The sequence below is a fragment of the Eumetopias jubatus genome, unplaced genomic scaffold (genome assembly GCF_037043125.1).
Source record: "Eumetopias jubatus isolate StellerSeaLion01/CBP00866 unplaced genomic scaffold, mEumJub1_p1.0 scaffold_9, whole genome shotgun sequence".
Taxonomy (NCBI): Eukaryota; Metazoa; Chordata; class Mammalia; order Carnivora; family Otariidae; genus Eumetopias; species Eumetopias jubatus.
The window spans coordinates 94,171,413-94,176,536 of record NW_028274815.1 but is presented as its reverse complement, the minus strand read 5'-3'; positions in this window follow the sequence as shown (position 1 = coordinate 94,176,536).

Genomic DNA, 5,124 nt, shown 5'->3' with positions numbered 1-5,124 from the left:
TGCAGTATCCCATAGGTTTTGGATCAATGTGTTTTCGTTCTCATTGGTTTCCATCAACAACAGTATCCCATGTTGTTTAAGTTCTTCCTTGGTTTCTTGGTTGACCCAAACATTATTGAGCAGAGTGGTCTTTAGCTTCCACGTGTTTGAATTTCTTCCAAATTTTTTCTTGTGATTGATTTCCAGTTTTAAAGCATTATGGTCTGAGAGTATGCAGAGAATAATCTCAGTCTTTTGGTATCGGTTGAGACCTGATTTGTGACCCAGTATGTGGTCTATTCTGGAGAAAGTTCCATGTGTGCTCGAGAAGAATGAGTATTCTGTTGTTTTAGGGTGGAATGTTCTGTATATACCTATGAGATCCATCCGGTCCAGTGTGTCATTCAAAGTTCTTGTTTCTTTATTGATTTTCTGCTTAGATGATCTATTGCTGAGTGTGGAGTGTTGAGGCCTCCTACAATTAATGTATTGTTATCAATATGACTCTTTATTTTGGTTAACAGTTGGCTTCTGTAGATGGCTGCTCCCATGTTGGGGGTATAGATATTTACAATTGTTAGATCTTGTTGGATAGACCCTTTAAGAATGATATAATGTCCTCTGTGTTTCTAACTACAGTTTTTAGCTTAAAATCTAATTTGTCTGATATAAGAATTTTTACCCCAGCTTTCTTTTGAGGTCCATTGGCATGGAAGGTGGATCTCCATCTCTTCACTTTCAGTCTGGATATATCTTTAGGTCCAAAATGGGTTTCTTGTAGACAGCACATGGATGGGCCCTGTCTTTTTATCCAATCTTTAACCCTGTGCTGTTTTATGGGAGCATTTAGGCCATTCACGTTGAGAGTGATTATTGAAAGATATGAATTTATTGTCATTATGTTGCCTGTGAAGTCCTTGTTTCTATAGATTGTCTCTCTAAATTTCTGTTCTGTATCACTCTTGGGGTCTTCTTCCTTTTGTGAACCCCCCTTAATATTTCTTGCAGGGCTGGCTTACTGGTCACATATTCTTTCAGTTTCTGCCAGTCTTGGAAGCTCTGCATCTTTCCATCCATTCTAAATGACAGCCTTGCCGGATAAAGAATTCTTAGCTGCATTTTCTTCTCATTTAGTACCCTGAATATGTCTTGTCAGCCCTTTCTGGCTTGCCAGGTCTCTGTGGATAGGTCTGATGTTATTCTGATGTTCCTCCCTCTGTACGTAAGGAATCTCTTCCCCCTAACTGCCCTTAAGATGGCTTCCTTGGTTCTAAGATTTGTGAGTTTTACTATTACATGCCAGAGCATTGGCCTGTTTTCCTTGATCTTGGAAGGGGTCCTATCTGCCTCTAGGACACAAATGTTTGTTTCATTCCCCAGACTAGGGAATTTCTCAGCTACAATTTGTTCAAATATATCTTCTAGTCCTCTATCTCTCTTCACCCCCTCAGCGATCCCAATAATTCTGACATTGGAACGTTTCATGGTGTCACTTATTTCTCTGATTCTATTTTCATGGATTTTGAGTTGTTTTTTCCTGGCCTGTTCTTTTTCCTTCTTTTCTATCATTTGGTCTTCTAGATCACTAATTCGTTCTTCTGCCTCACTTACCGTAGCTGTTAGATTATCTAGGTTAGTTTGGATCTCATTGATAGCATTTTTAAGTTCTGTCAGTTCAGCTTTCATTTTTACCCTTAGAGACTCTGTGATGCCATTAATTGATTTCTCTATTCTAGCTATTGTCTTCACAACTGCTACCCTGAATTCCATTTCCAACATCTTGGTTATATCTGTATCCATTTGTAAACCTTTGGCAGAAGTCACAGTCTCTGAGTCTTTCCTGTTTTGGGGGTTCCTCCTCCTATCCTTTCTGTTGAGGGGTGGTTGAGGGAATGTACAGAGTCTAAGTTATTGACCACAACCCAAGCAAGATACACCTGTTTTATAGGGACCTTAGGGTTGTTGGTCTCTGGTTTTCCCAGCCTGTCTTCTGGGGGTGGGGCCTGCCATGCTGTTCCTCAGGCAACCTTGTTTGGGAAGAGTTGCCCTGCCCCCTGTGTGTGTTGGGGGGGACGGGCTCAATGAAAACTGTTTTTTGGGGGATTTTGTTCTCTGGCGGCTTTCCCCTGGTGGCATTCCGTGTCTCTTCGGAGAGTCAGAGCAGATTTTTTCCAGCCCTCTGCCTCAGAGCGGAGAGATCACAGTCTGTTCTTCAGTGAGCTCTCCAGGCCACACTATCTCCGTTTCTGTGTGTGCTGCTATAAAGTGCAACATCCTGGGTTGTGCGTCCCTCAGCAGGGCTCCCAGTCCTCACCTCCATTCAGTTGGAGGGGGAGGGCTGCCCTAAAGTCCTTTCCCTGGGGCTATCACTCACCAGCAGTGAAGGATCCCTGTGGCTTGGCTCCCTCCCCCTTCCTTTTATCTTCATATATGTGCCCGTGGAATCACAGCTCCCTGCTTCCTACCTCAAAACCAACCGCCTGCAATTTTCTGTTTGTAGAGATCCAGATATATTTTCTTACATCTCAGGCTGATTTCATGGGTTTTCAGAGTGGTCTGGTAGATATCCAGCTCAATTCTGGGGACTGGTTGGTATAGGGGCCCTATTCCTCTGCCATCTTTTCCTCCCCCCATCAATTGATTTTTGAATGTTAAACCAGCCTTACGTACTTGGGATAAGGTCCACTTAGTCATGATGCATAATTCTTTTAATACTTTTTGGGACTCAGTTTGCTAATGTTTTGTTGAGAATTTTTGCATCCATGTTCATGAGAGATATTGGTCTGGTAGTTTTGTTTTGTAATGGCTTTGTTTGGTTTAGGTAATAAGGTAATGCTGGTCTTATAAAATGAGTCAGAAAGTGTTCCCTCTGTTTCTATCCTCTGAAAAAATTGTAGAGAATTGTTATAATTTCTTCTGTAAAGGTTTTATATATTACACCAGTGAGCCCATTTAGGCCTTGTACTTTGTGTTTTGGAAGGTTATTAATTATTGATTCACTTTCCTTAATAGATACAGGCCCATTTGGAACATCTATTTCTTCCTGTGTGAGTTTTGGCATGTTATGTCTTTTAAGCAATTGGTCCATTTCATCTAGATCATCAGTTGCAGAAAATAAAAAATAAAGTTATAGTTTTGGGGGGCATTTATTCAGCTTGGTGTTCTCTGAGATTCCTGGATCTATGTTTTTGTGTTACAGTAATTTAGTGGTACAGAAAATTATTAGTCATTATTGTTTCACATATTTCTTCTGTTCCTTTCTCTCTTATCCTTCTGGTATTGCCATTATGTGTATGTTACACTTTTTGCAGTTGTCCCACAGTTCTTGCATATTCTGTATTTTTCAGTCTTTGTTCTCTTTGCTTTTTGATTTTTGAGGATTCTATTGATATATCCTCAGGCTCAGAGATTCTTTACTCAGTTATGCCCATCAAACACATTCATTTCTGTTACTGTATGTGTTTTTTTTTTATCTTTAGCATTTATATTTGGTCCTTTTTTAGGTTTTTCATTTCTCTACTTACATTGCTCAACTGTTCTAGCATGCTGTTTATACTATCCTTTAGAACCACTTAACATATTAATCATAGTTGTTTTAAATTCCCAGTCTGATCATTCCATCGTCTCTGCCATGTAAGTTTCTGATTCTTGCCTTGTCTCTTCAAATTGTACTTTTTACCTGTGTCTTGTAATTTTTTCTTAATAGCCTCACATGATGTCCTGGGTAAAATGAACTATGGTAAATAGGCCTCTAGTGATGTGGTGGTGAGGTGTGAGGGAGAGAAGTGTTCTATAGTCCTATGATTAGGTCTCAGTTTTTTAGTGAGCCTGTACCTCTTGTCTGTGAAATTCATGGGTGTTTCTCAATTTTGTCCCCCCCCCCCAACACACACACACTTAGGTGGGACAGGATGGCTAGAGCCAGCTAGAATTGAGTATTCTCCTTCTCCAGGTCAGTTAAGTTCAGCTAATACCCCAGCAAGTTATGCTCTGGTTAACTAGTTTCCCTTGAGGGCAGGCCTTGTTAAGAATAGAATCATTTGTTATATTTCAGAATGGTTCCTTTCCTCCTCCTCCTCCTGCTGGAAGCAGGAGGGGATTTTTCTTTGATATTTACTGTAGGAATCTATTTGAATTGCCAGTGGTAAATCTCAGAATATTGTAGGCCTCTGTGACTGGATCCCCCTGGAGCTTTTAACTCTTAGATTTGTCTGCACTGAGCCTCCAACAAGTCTCCAATTTTAGTTCAGGTGTTTTTGCCCTGACACTTGCTCCCACTCATGAGTGTCTGTGCCAAGAAGTCTTGACTCTGTATTCACTCATCTTTCCAATCTTGGGGGCAACAGTTTTCCCTGTGTTCTTCCCTCTCTTATTGATCCAAGAAGAGTTGATTTTCAGTCTGTGCAGCTTTTTACTTGTTAGGATGGAGTGGTGATTTCCAACCTGAAGAAATTGTCTTCAGCTGAAGAGAACTCTCTTGCACAAAGTTAAGCCCCCTCCCAGTCTGTAGCCAATGACTGGTTGATAAATTCAAGAGTACAAAGTTATGCTCTCCTTGCCTCATTGGGGAAATTTTTTGAAGAACTGTGACAGCTCCTAAGCTCTCTTCAGGATCTGCTGTGGCCTTTGTTGTGACTGCAACACAGTTCAAGTTCTCCTTGTGCCAGTCTTGTTTCCACCATTGCCTTACAGATGTTATTCCTGAGATGAATCCCTAGTAAGTCTCTTGCATGCAATCTCTGTCTTAGGGTATGTTTCCAGAAAACCTAACCTATGAGAATTATCTTTTGTCTACTTGATCTGTCAAACATAGGGGGAGATTCACTAAAAGATTCTTCCCTGCTCCTACCCTACTTCCTGCTGCCCCTGTTCATATGTAAATTTATTCTTGAAAATGCAAGGTACAAATATATAACTCTTGTATGTTTTGCTGCAATTCTATTCAGAAAGTATGGGCTCATGAAACTAATTCACTTTGAGTTGTGCTCTTTTATCTGTTCTAATACTCTGCCCATTTTAAATTCTAATCTATTTAATATTAATATTGTACTCCTGCTTTTTCATTCTTTGAATCTGTCTGACAGACACTGACCTGACCTTTTAGCCTTTTGGTATCACACTGTTTTTACTGAATCAGAGAGTCTG